General features: G+C 41.3%; 1 protein-coding gene across 4 annotated transcripts in view; it reads right to left on the bottom strand.

Annotated features, from left to right (window-relative positions):
- The window catches only part of CTNNA2 (catenin alpha 2), an 814,165-nt gene that overhangs the window by 665,668 nt on the left and 134,598 nt on the right, over positions 1–13,899 (bottom strand). The window lies entirely within an intron of this gene.

Here is a 13,899-nt window from a genome sequence, read left to right as displayed (position 1 = left end):
TTCAAAATCTCCTTTCCTTTTAACTTTTTTAACATAAAATATTTTATGTGGGTAGCACCTTCACTAAACACAGTAGTGGGTGCAACTGTGTCATGCAATGCTATAATTGTAGGCAAGCCCCAAGAGTAATAGGCTTTGTCAGAATGGGTGGAAGTAAAACAACAACTTGCCCTCAGACTAATGAGTTGTGGTGCTGGACAAAGTTCTAAGCATTCCCTGCCTTTAAAAAATATTCTTGAACTTCTAAAGGAAACTAACAGTTGCCAGCCATCAGAGTTGACCCATGTGTCCTGATAATGGTGGGATAAGACTGAGGGTAGCCACTTCAGCTGTGTTACAGGGCATATTAAGCTCATGTAAGCGTGCTCAGTATAAGCCAAGCAGCAAACCATGGGGCAGGAGGGCATGTGACTTCACAAATTCCTCTTGCCCACCCCTGTAACTGGAGAGGAAAGAACAAAGATTCAAAAGCAAAGGGGAAAAAACTAGTGAGGATGCTAAAATCTGACAGCCTATAATATAGTGCTACTTCTGCTTCTCAGTCCATGACAGAGGCCGTAACTTAAGAGCTGGTTATTCAAGGCACATTCCTAGCTCCATTTTTATCAAAGAGACTGTTACCACTGATTAATTTTAAATTAAAATGGGATCAACCCACTTGAGTATCTTCCTGGTGCTGGAATTGTTAACTACAAAGAAATACAATAATTTTTATTGTAATATGGGGTACTACAAAGCTAAAAGACTTAAAGTTAGTTATCAACAGAATCAATAACATTCTTGGAGTTGACAAATTATGCCTACTTGCAGATGTTGTTATAATTACAGACATATCCAAGCACCCTACAAAATCTGTATTAAAAAAGATGCAAACCAGCTGGGTCATTCAGCTCCACTGAGAAGCTGTCAAACTGTCAAGAGCCTGCCTGCATCCATTATCTGCTTTTGTTATTGAGGCTGCCCAATGTGCTCTAGTGTAATAATGAATAATGTAGAAGATTTAGCTAGAATATTCAGTATTAGAATGTACCAGTGAACATCTAGTATGTGGCAGCAGTTATCAATAACTTTTTTGTAGTCTCTATTTTACATTTAATTAGGAACTTGCTATTGTCAGTTTTATCCTAACATCTAAAAAACAGACTCTTAAAATTAGAACATCTGCTGGGAAAGAAACAGACTAATCTAAAAGACATTTGCATACATTCTTTTAGCAATAAAACTCTTTTCACTTAGATGGCACTTGAATTTAGTCCCTTTTTAATGGGCAAAGTTCTGCTGCTGGAGATACAATCTTTTGAGTCACACAGGTCTTCTTCAAATCTGGTAAAAGTGGTCTGAGAATAACAAATACGTGGTGGAACAGATTGCATAGCAAAAGTAATTAGCACATATTCTAGGGGACCATTCCAGATAGAGTGGCCTTTTAACAACACCTTTGTAGCCATTAGAGAAAAGATGTGGGAGAATCTGAGTGGGTTACAGATCATTGTAAACCACAATCTCTAATCAATCCATGATTTTTAGTGTCTAGCAGAGTGAAGAATTTAGGCTCCCAGGCTTGTCTTTTTGAAAGCACTGTGCAGTTTCCTTTCAAGATGAAGACTAACAGGTCAGACATAGAGGCTAGGTCTATAATACAGACATCCTTCAAAACAAGTTCTTTCAGCAGACCACTTCTGAAAAAACTTCAAAAGAGCATGCCCACACGAAAAGAAACGGATCAAAAGATTGATCCACTCTTTCAATAGAGAGCATCCACACAGCCCCTGCTCTTTTGAAAGAACAGGTCTGGAAGCAAAACATCTGGTGCCATGAGGACTGGTCTTACAAAAGAAGGGCCTGTGGAGCATCTATACTTCCTTTTTTAAAAATAAGCTTTAGAAAGAAGGGGATCTTCTTGATCCAGGAGTGGAAGAGGGCTTCCAGAAGAAAAGATGCATTCTTTTGATTTTGCATTGAAAGAGCACATTTTGTATGTAGTCAAAACAAAAAGCAGTCAAGTAGCACTTTAAAGACTTGCTAGTCTTTAAAGTGCTACTTGACTGCTTTTTGTTTTGATAGTGTATAGACTAGCACGGCTTCCTCTCTGTTACTATTTTGTATGTAGATGTTCCACACATTCTTTCGGAAAAGGGCCAGAGTTTATGAGAGACCTTGCTAGTGTAGATGCAGTCAGTGATCACTGTGTAGAAGTATTCAACCTCAGGTGACAGGGTGTTTTTGTCCTTTATTATTTTCTGTGTGAATTCATTTGAGAGCATTGCAATTGTCTAGTTTTACCTGCACAGCTGCTACTGGGGTATTTAGGTACACCACATGTATTGTGCACACAATAAAAATATGCATGTGTGAGATCTATGCAAATGGAAAGGTATGTAAACCACTGTAGCAGTAGAGATACATCTGTAGGTTTTGCATTCATTGTTCTGTCCGGGTTTGGTGATGCTTTCAGTTCGTGTCTCCTGGTCTGTGCACAGCTTGCTTTCAGTGATGAGACCGGAGAGGTTAGGGGCACTGTTTGAAGGCCAAAACTGTACATTAAGGTTTCTATACCTTAAATAGTCCCTTAGAATACATGCTAACTGCTTATGCTAAACAACCTGTGCCACCTTGCATGAAGCTATTACACTGGAATACCTTTTCCAGACGTGAAGAACAGTGCTTTGAGGTTCAAAGGTTTGTCTCTCTCATCAACTGAAGTTGCTGCAATAAAACATATTACCTCATCCAAATTCTCTCTCTAATGTTCTGGGACCATCAAAGCAACTTCTATGCTGCTTATTTAAACTTAGGCATGTGGCTGAATATTTTGCAGAATCTGGGCCTACATGACAATCTGAGGAATCTTTCTGTACCACTCATGCATTCTGTTTGATATTTTGAAGTAGTGACTCTGAACAACTGATGTACCAGGAAGTAACTCTAGGCCTATGCTTTTAGCATTGCCTTTCCCAGGCTAGGGGTAATAGCTGGCATTAAGACCAATCAGCACCAGAATGGAATCTAACCTCTCACAACAGTAGCTGCAAATGTGGGAAAACCAGTTCCTTGTAACTTCCCTCAAAAGTGAACCCAAGGGTGATAGAGCAGAAACTAGTAGCAGCAGAACAATGACTGAAGGCAATGATGCTAGCTTGAAAAAGAACTGAGAGAGTAAAGATAGCAAGCAAGATGGTTTAAGCAGGAGAGAAGAAGAGGACATACCAGCCAAGGTCAGAGAAGGCTCCACATTGAGAAGCCAAGCCAAGCCATGCACTGTAGCAGGAGTCTGGGTCACTATCGGATGACTCTGACTCTACTTCAGGGGTCAGCACCCTGTGGCTCTGGGGCTGCATGTAGCTCTTCAAGGAGTCACCTGCAGATCCAGGCGCTGCTGCCACTGACACCTTTTGTGACTCCCTGCCCTGCCACGCAGACATAATGGAACTAAATTTAATAGGTTTGATGGCCAGCAGGGTGGTGGGTGGGATTCATCCATTAAGCTAATTAAATTTAGTTCCATTATTTCAGTGATGGCATGGTACGAAGCCACACACACTGCAGGTGGGAGAAGTGCTAAACCCACAGGAGAGTTGGGGGAGGGGTGGCCAACTCTGCCCCGATGGATCTGTGTAGCCCCACTAAGAAGGAGATGGCAGCTGCAGAGGAGCAACAGAAGCATGAGCAGCTGGAGGAGCTTGTAGCTGAGGCAAAGTTAATCCTGGGGATGCAGGGGGGCTTTAGGGCTGAGAGGAGTTAAGCCTGGGGATGGGAGGTGGGTTTGCAGGATGGGACTAAAGCTTGTGGACAGAGGAGCAGATTTGGGAGCTGAGGCAGGTAAAACCTGGAGATGCGGGGTGGGTTTGTGGGCCAAGGAGGGTAGAGCCTGGGAATGGGCGGGGTGTGTGTGTGGAGGGTTGATGCGAACATTGTTCTTCATTGGTTAAGAACTTATCTCCAGGTGCAGCATTTTCCTTGTCTTCAGTTGGTTTCCAAACCAGGCGTGAAAGCAGCTTAAACTTTCTAACTGGTACAATCATTGTGTGTGCTGTTCCTAAAACAGGGGTTACAAAAAGTATTGTTTTATGTTGTTTTTTACAGACTGTCTCATATTAACATGCACTGCAGCTCTTGAAGTATCGATTTTGTAACCAAATTTGAAAAAATGGTACTTCTCACTATTTTGGTTGCTGATCCCTACCCTAGTCTGAAGAATATTTTGGACAGTGAGGAAAGTCAGACAGACAAATGCACAGAGTGCTTATGACTGTGCATAAATGTGCATATTTGTTATGTTATAGCATAGCGATGATTTCCACATCCTGTGCAAAATCTGAGTGTATGAGTTACCCTCTGGAGAGTAAGCTGTGTGACCAGAAAATGTAACCAGCAACAGTTCTCTGAGAGGTTGTGTTTATGCTGGGGAGCCGGCAGGTTACAGAAGTTAGCACATCAGGGCTAAACACTGTTTATATAGTCACAGCTCTTAACAAATGGTGCTAGATAGAAGTTCTATAAATTAAGAGTGCTTAAAGATATCAAACACAGAGAGCGTGGCTGGATTCCACTCACATTCTGAAGGCTTAAAACTTCTGGGGAATCAAGGACTGCATCACATTACAGAAATCTGCTGAATAGCCCAAGGGAGTGCTCATCTGGACCAGGCTGTGACAAATTAAAATACCAAATGACACATATGTGAACAAACTAAAGCATCACTTGGGGGGCGGGGGGAAGCATTACTGCTAAAGAGCAATCTACGCTGTATTAGAATAAACATATTCCAAAGCATATCAGTACATCATGCTCCAACATCACAAACCACCTCACAAAACAGTCTTGAAAGTTGGAAATCTCTTTTGAGATCCATAGATTTCAAACTGCCTGTGGCAATTCTCAATCTATGAAAAGATTACCTTATGAAAACAACTTCAACAAGTCAATTCTGAGTCAATGCACTCTCTAAGTGAAAACCTGCCTTTTGTTGCAAAAGCAAAGTGATAGAAGAGTTCCAGAATTTTTGGATGTCCAAAGTTCCATAGTTGAATTTCTATTTTTCAAGGTGGGGGACTACTTCTAATGTCACTTTATACACACCTAGAGGCAACACAAATATTTGGCTAGTGACATAACCTGTTGATGTAGTAATTTAAAAATACCACCCAAATTGCACAGTTTGTTCTGAAGTTAACACTTCCCATTCTCCTGACATTAGAATTATTACATGACGGAAATGCTCCTTCAAAAATCTCCCGCTTAGGAGTCAGGTCAAGAGGGATAATACACGAGACAATGGCATAATGAATCTAAGCAGAAAAAAAAACTTATCTTGCATTCAATCACTCTCCTGTGAAATGAACCTCTCCTGTATCAAATGAGAGCTACAATAATGGAGATTTTCTCTCTTTTTTGAGCTTTCCTGGAAGCAAAAGATCAGAATATGATAAATAATGCTATAGGCACATTTTTAAAAGCCTGATAACTTAGGGTAGGTCTCCACAGCAAAGTTATTTCTAAGTAACAGCTGTTACTTTGAAATAACCATCCTACCATCTATACAATGCAACCACCATTTCAAAATATCTTGAAATAGCAGTTGGCTTCTTTAGAAATAGTTATTCCTGATAGAATGATGTTTATCTATCTCAAAATAGGTGTTGTAAAGACAAGGGCTATGTCTACACTAGCCCCCCTCCTTTCGGAAGGGGCAGTTTGGAAGACGCTAATGAGAAGCCGACACAAATATGCAGCATCGCATTATCCTATTTGCTTTTAGGAAGAAGGGGCTTTCGAAGTCCAGAAGGTCCTTTTGAAAGGCCCCCATCTATATGGGCAGCATGCATTCCAAAAGCAGTACTTTAGAATCATGGATGGCTTCCATTATGCTAATTAGGCACTGCATATTCATGTCAGTGACTTATTCGCATCTTCTGAACTGCCTCATTAACATGCCCTTTCCAAAAGGAGGGGGACAGTATAGACATAGCTAGGGAACAGAGCCTATTTCAAAGTAAGCCATAGGGCAGACAATGGCTCTATTTCGAAACGGTCTCTATGTGTGTAAACACTGTACTTTGTAATAGCTAAGTGCTATTGTGAAATGCATTTTTTGTGTGTAGCAGCATTATTTTGGAATAAACTATTCTGGAATAGCTCTTCTGGAATACCTTACTTCAAAATAAGACTGCTTTGTAGACAAACCTTAGAAAATTTCTCTGCTCTCTAGTAACCTCAAATATCAGTAAGTGTAATATGCCAATTGAAAAGAAATTAATCAGAGCTAGGTAACAGAGGAGCTACACCTTAAGAGTGTGAATTCATGTTCAGAAGGATCAGCGGCTTAGCTGAAGTTAACCTTAAAAGAGTCAAAACTTTATTAAAAATAATTTATTTTTCACACAGTAAATCTAAATGTTTGTATTTCTATACTGAAATTTCAGTGCCATTCACTTGACAGAAAGGAATATTTATACTGTACAGTCCCTCATTATTATGATCTCCATTGTTTGTTTCTAGATTTACAAAGTATTCTCAAATGTCCTTTGAGCAATTCCATAAACTTCTCCTTTGTGTGAAAGGGTCAGTATTGTCAAACATCTCTGTCAATTGAGAAGAGATTTTAATTCCAGAAAAATACACGCAGGGGAACTCATATATAATAAAATATTCAGTTTTTAAACAGCTTGATTTTTATCATTCAAAATAAAAGCAGCTATCAAAGTAAACTAATTAAGTACCTTGTTCCAGTATTTCAGCTATATAAACTAGCAACAGGCATTTCAAAAAATGTCTTTCAACTCCCGCTTTGCATATAAGAATTTTTACCGCTTACTGGCTACTGGTACCAGGCCAGTTGCTCTGCTTAAAGGCTCTTCTTCATTGTTTGCCTGATTTGTAAATCATGTACAATTAAAACTTGGTCCCCAGTCTCTACCACCTCTGATCTATCCAGTTTATCTTTGTTCTGCTGTACAGAAATGAAGAGGTTGGACAAACATTTTCTGAAATCGTTGTCGTATCTTGCACAGAACCCATTCTACCCCTTGGTAAGTTTTGCTCTTCAGAGTTGTTTGGTTAATCCTGGTAAGGTAACTTATATAAGTAGCTTCAGCAGAGGCCACTTCACTTTACTAAATGGTGCCTCATCTTTAAAATCTCATGGCTGACAATCTTCTGAACAGCTTATCCTGTATTGTGATCATGGAGTGGAAACTATTCTGCTCACTGTGATTGTCTAAGGATTCTCTCAGAAAGGGAACCTAAAGAAGCACTAACCCTGGTAATCAAGTGTGGAGGAAAAAACACATCTTAGTTCTGAGATCACGGGTTGAATTTGTAGAGTGGAAGTTTGAAAACAAAGTTTATATGTACAATGCTATGTTTCCCAACCTGCATTCCATGGAATACTAATGTTCAATGTGATGTGAATAGGTCTTCCGTGAAAAAAAATCTTGATGCTAGTGATTTTTTTCCTTCTCAAATGGGTGCAAAAACCACTCTTCCAATTAAAAATTTAACAAAAAAACTGTCAAACGTTACTTCTTTTAATTTTCCAGTAATTTTCTTTAAAGTAACAAATTTATAAAAAAAATATTTTTCTGTAGCTAATTTGTTTTCCATTTCTCTTTCATAAGATGTTTTAAGCTTTCAAGAAGGATAGTATTGTCCTTTGTATATTTGTGTAAAAGAACAACACATGCACAGCGGCCACACCCCGGGCAATGGCTTCGATAGGCCGGCCGAACTAGGTGAGTGTAACCAATGGGGCTCAAACCCTCAGTTAATTTTCGGATGTGCTTACCCAGCATGTGAAGCCAGTTCTGGGTTTGTGGAAAGTGAAGGGCTTGACAAGGCACGAAAGACATCAAGGCCATCCACTGAAACCAAAGAAGTTACCAGTCCTGACGATTCTACATACCACTGGTGCCTGGCTTCCAAGGTCGAGAGAATGGGATTGCTCCTGTGCAACGGCTCTGCCACTTAAAAAGCTTTCATGCACAACTCCTGTGCAAGTCATCATCACATCACCCAAGTCCTGCGGTGATGGGGGAGGGGCGAAGAGACAGATGGAGTTTACCACTGGGAGTCGTAGTCCCAGTCCCACACGTAGGCAGCCTGTGGACAAGTGGTCATCCAGCTCTGTACCTGGGGCAGCAGAGTTGCCCGGCAGCATCCCAGGCATCTGAGCAGTACTCTTTAGGACAGCACGGCTCACCCTAGTAAGGGAGGGGCCTAGAAAAGGTGGCCTAAAAATCGCCTGCCCTACAACAATAACTGGCCAGCAAGCCACGGCTGGCAGTTCAACCCTACTTGCAGTCGAAAAATTTGAGAAAACTTACCATTGATGTATGGAATGCTCGTACTCTCATGGATCGAGAAGCTGTTGCAAGACCTGAGAGGACAGCTCTCATTGCTTGTGAACTAGCCCACTATAACATCAATATCGCAGCATTAAGTGAAACAAGATTGGCTGGGGAAGGTTTCTTGAGTGAACCAGGAAGTGGTTATACCTTCTTCTGGAAGGGTAAAACTGAGACAGAGGATAGAATACATGGAGTCGGTCTGGCAATAAAAAACTCCTTGATGCATCAGCTCCCAGACCTTCTAGTGGGTATCAATGAAAGACTGCTGAAACTACGCTTCCCACTAAACGCCAAACATCATGCCACCATCATCAGTGCATATGCACCCACTCTAACCTGCCCCGACAACTCAAAGGAACAATTCTATGAAGATCTTGACAGACTGATCAAGGCCACACCTGCAACAGACAAACTACTCCTACTTGGAGATTTCAGTGCCCGAGTCGGGGCTGACAACAAGAACTGGACAGGAGTAGCGAGGCCACATGGTGTAGGCAAAATGAACAACAATGGACTACTCCTTTTGAGCCTTTGTTCTGAAAACAACCTGACTATTACCAACACTCTGCTCCGACAAGTGGATAAATACAAAACGACGTAGATGCACCCTAGGTCTAAACAGTGGCATCTGATAGATTATGCCATTGTCAGAAGGCGAGACATCCAAGATGTACTGATCACCAGAGTAATGCGAGGCGCAGAGTGCTGGACAGATCACAGATTAGTCAGGATTTCTCTTCAACTTTACATCGCTCCCTCTCAGCACAAATGCCTGAAGCATGTGCGACCTGCTTTTAACATAGCCAAACTGAAGGATGCTCAATGTTTAAACAACATTAAGAAGAGTCTCGATGACAAATTAACATCCCACGGTCAACTGGTCGGTACTGGAACCGAAAAGCAGGATCAGTTCAAGCAGATAGTGACTGACACAGCAATAACATCGCTTGTACCAAAGAAAAGAATACATGAGGATTGGTTCAATGAGAACCAAGAAGAAATATGTTCAGCACTGGAAGTAAAGAGAAAAGCCTTCACTGAATGGCAGAATGACCCCTCATCAGCCTCCAAATGGGACCATTTCAAGCACCTTCAGAGCAAAACACAGAAAGACCTCTGTCAGATACAAGACAGCTGGTGGGAGAGCAAAGCCAAAGAAATTGAGCACTATGCTGAGACCCACAACTCAAAGGTGTTCTTTAGTGCTATTAAGACTGTCTATGGACCTTCTAAACCAAGGACTACCTCATTGCTCTCATCAGACAACACAACGCTGGTCAAAGACAAAGAGGGCATCAATGAAAGATGGTGAGAACACTTTAGCAACCTCCTTAACAGACCATCGACCGTGAATAACAACATCCTCAATGAAATTCCACAACAACCTTTCCTGACAGATCTTGACTTTCTGCCCACTATAGATGAGATTAAGAAAGCTGTTAGCCATATGAGTTCAGGAAAAGCTCCTGGAAAAGATGGGATACCAACAGAGATATATAAAGTGGAAAGTCCAGCAGCACTAGCAGCATTCCATAGCGTGATCATCAGCATCTGGGAGGATGAAAACATAGCACAGGACCTCCGCGATGCTATTATTGTCTCCCTTTTCAAGAATAAAGGCAGCAGAGCAGAATGTGGAAACTACAGAGGCATATCCCTCCTCTCTGTTGGAGGGAAGATCATTGCCCGCATCATCTTGAACCTCCTAATAGCCAGTATTTCCAAGGCAAATCTACTTGAAAGTCAATGCGGTTTTCGACCTGGCCGAAGCATAGCCGATATGGTGTTTGCGGTCAGCCAAATACAAGAGAAGTGCATTGAACAGAACATGCACCTGTATGCTGTCTTCATAGATCTGACAAACGCGTTTGATACCATCAACAAGAAAGCCCTTTGGACCTTTCTAATACGACTTGGCTGCCCAAGAAAATTTGTCCAGGTTATATGCCTTTTCCATGATGACATGACAGGTGAAGTACTGTCTGATGGAGCCATATCAGCCCCCTTCAACATCACCAACAGCGTGAATCAACGATGTGTTCTCACTCCTGTCTTATTTAACCTGTTCTTTGCATGCGTCCTTAACCATGCAATGAATGATCTGGACCGAGGTATATACTTGAAATACCGACATGATGGTTCACTTTTTGACCTCCGTCACCTGAACGCAAAGACTAAGACAGTGCAGAAACTCCTTTCTGAGGCACTCTTTGCTGATGACTGTGTCCTTATGGCTCACACTGGAAACTATCCTCAGCACATTGTCAACAAATTTGCTGAGGCCTCGCAACTTTTCAGATTATCTATCAGCCTCGGAAAGACAGAAGTTCTCCATCAACCTGCACCTGGGTCAAATGCTCTTGTCCTGAGTATCTCCACTGATGGCACTCAGCTTAAAGTAGTGGAGAACTTTAAATACCCGGGTAGCGTCATATCCGTGATGGATCACTGGATAATGAGATCAACGTGCGAATATCCAAATTGAGCCAGGCACTTGGCTGTCTGCATGTCAAAGTTCTAAACCACCATAACATCCAGATGCCAACAAAACTGCTTGTGTGCAGAGCTGTTGTTCTCTCATCTCTTTTGTACGAGTGTGAAACATGGGCACTATATAGACATCATATCAAGCAGCTCGAAGCATTCCACATGTGCTGCCTCCGTAACATCATGAAGATCCGCTGGCAAGACAAAGTGCCCAATCTTGAGGTCCTCGAGAGCGCCCAGATGACAAGCATCAAAATGATGATTATGAAGTCACAACTACATTGGACCGATCATGTCAGCCACATGGATGCCAACAGAATCCCTCGCCAGCTTCTGTATGGTGAACTCTCCCAGGGCATCCAGTGTATAGGTCATCCACGGAAACACTACAAGGATGCCATCAAAGCCGATCTGCAGTACAGCAGTATCAAACCTAGGGACCTTGAGGACGCCGCCAGTGACAGAACACAGTGGCATGCAACAGTCAGAAACACCTGCTTTGCCTTTGAGGAAGACCGCTGCCGGCATCTACAAGAGGCACACGAACGACGTCACAGAACATCAGCAATGCACAACCCACAGATTGCAAACTTCCCATGCACCATCTGTGGCAAAATATGCACCTCTAGAATTGGCTTATACAGTCACCAGAGGGCACACCATAAGACCAATAACGGATGATCTGTACAGATTTGTCGTTGGATCGATGGACTACCATTATTATAACCATCCCTTTTTCAGCTGTCATAGTGATGTTTTGTTTTGGGTTTGAACTTAGCATTTATACTTAATTATGGGGTTGCTAACCATCCTCTTATCAGGACATTAGTTCATTCAGATGATTCTCTTGATGTTTATGTTCTTTGTAAAATAAAAGACATCTTAAAAAAACTAACTCAAATCAACTTTTGAATATTATGTGCAGCAATTTTTCAGTATGAATCCCACATCACCCCACTCAACCTCTGGACCAGCATGTATGTGTTTTGTCAATATATTCCAAGCCCAAAAGTGTTCGGTGGCCAAATTAGTTTGGGAGGTGCTGGTATAATGAATAAATTTAGCATTGAACCAGTGACACAGCAGACAAACTTGTGATTCTAAAGTGTTGGTTTTTTTCAAGTGAATGTGTATTTGAAAGCCCACATTTTTATAAGGCTGATAAGTATACACTAAAAAATATTTTAAACCAGTTGGAGACAACAAAAGTAATGTGAAAGAATCAAAATGCTTTTGAGATATATTCTCAAGCTGAACTAGTTCATTTTGTGCAAAAAAGAGAAAAACAGGTCAAAGAAATGTGAATGCATTTGATAGAGGTTCCCTTAAAAAAAAAAAAAAGATCATCATCTGGGTGAGTTATGCCCCCCATACTGAATTGTCCACTCAAGCATGAATGCAAACTTTATTTATTTGGTGGAATGCCACAGCTCGTGATTGTGTTTCACTCCCCCACCCTTCCCCACAAAATAAATACCTTTGAATATCTACTTGGAAAAGTTTAAACTGCTGAGATACACAATTCACAGAGATTTTACTATAGAAGAATTGTTATTTTAATATATGTATCTGTTGAATGAACCTAGGACCAAAAATTAATCAATTCAAACTGAAAAGAAACAATCCCACTTAGCATACTCAAACACATTTCTCACATTTAAAGTGAGCAACAGAAGCAATACCAAAATAGCTACCTGTCTCATGACAATGTTCTGACATTTTCGGAACCAAGGTGATAATTTCATAAAAACATAATTATTAATATTTCATCCTAATAGTTTATAAAAAATTATGTATCTAAGCTTTGGAATAAGAGAAAAAATTCTGATAACTGTCATGTGAAAATTAAAATTAAATAATTATGTGGATTTCAGAATAAGAGAAAAAAATAATAAAACTCAGTAGGAAGGACTTCTGGACACCTTTGCATATTCAGACCATCACTGGCTTAGTATTCTTACATGGAAAAATTACTGGCTATAGAAATATGCTATTTTATAAATCATAATTAAAATCAGCAGTACACATTTCATATTCTTATCATTTTTATTCAACATTAAACTATTTTTCACAATTATCTTATAAACATGTATCAAGTCTTCAGGTTCTCACATCTGCATCCACAAGAAAGAAAGAACAAAAGCTTGGATGATCCAAGACAACAGGCCCTGAGAAAAAGCGAGATTTCAGACATATGCCCTATTCAGGTGGACCCATCTTAAGCTCCTCCCCTGAAGTTTTGTAGAATAAGACTACACAATACATTTGGAAGAGCCAAGCTGATCTTCCTGACATTGTACCATGAAGATATCCAATCAGAAATCTAATCTGGAGTTTGTGTTGTTTAAAACAGCTGTAATTTCCACTGGGACAACTATGGGAGAGGAGGCCAAAGGAGGAAAGCCTGCAGACTGCACCAGGATCATTCATGGGACTCGTGACCATACTTTGTCCTTGTCAGGACAAACATGAATACACAACCCAGTAAGGGTACTACTCTATTGTTATGTAGGCACTCATAGACCACAGAGTTCAATTTCTGATCAACATAGGCCAGGTTGAAATAGTTAAAGATTCCAGGGATTTTTGCTGTCTGGGAATCTATATTGATGGACATACCGTCCGCTATTTTGAAACAGCCCCCCGGTTTTTCGAAAGGGAGTGTCTACACAGCAACATATGCACTTTCAAAAGAACAAGCCAGGAAACACCACATATGGGGTCCCTGCAGCGGGAACTGGTGGGAAAGGCTGGTACTGGGCCAGTGGGACAACAAAAGGTGGCTCCAGAACTTCCAAATATCGAGGCAGGCACTCATGGAGTTGTGCCAGTGGCTCACAGCTACCCTGCAACATGTGGACACCCACATGTGGCCAACACTCCCAGTTGACAAACATGTGGGGATCATGCTGTGGAAGCTGGCCACCCCAGACAGCCACCATTCAGTGGGAAATCAATTTGGGGTGGGCAAGGCCCCCATTGGAGCAGTCCTCCTGGAGGTAAGCCCGGCCAGGCCCCACACCCACCACAGGAAGGGGGGAGCAGGCCTCTGGGTGGGGAGGCCCTG

The sequence above is a fragment of the Carettochelys insculpta genome, chromosome 4 (genome assembly GCF_033958435.1).
Source record: "Carettochelys insculpta isolate YL-2023 chromosome 4, ASM3395843v1, whole genome shotgun sequence".
NCBI classification, from domain to species: domain Eukaryota; kingdom Metazoa; phylum Chordata; order Testudines; family Carettochelyidae; genus Carettochelys; species Carettochelys insculpta.
The sequence above is the reverse complement of the archived record's forward strand: the minus strand, read 5'-3'. Positions and strand labels throughout refer to the sequence as shown.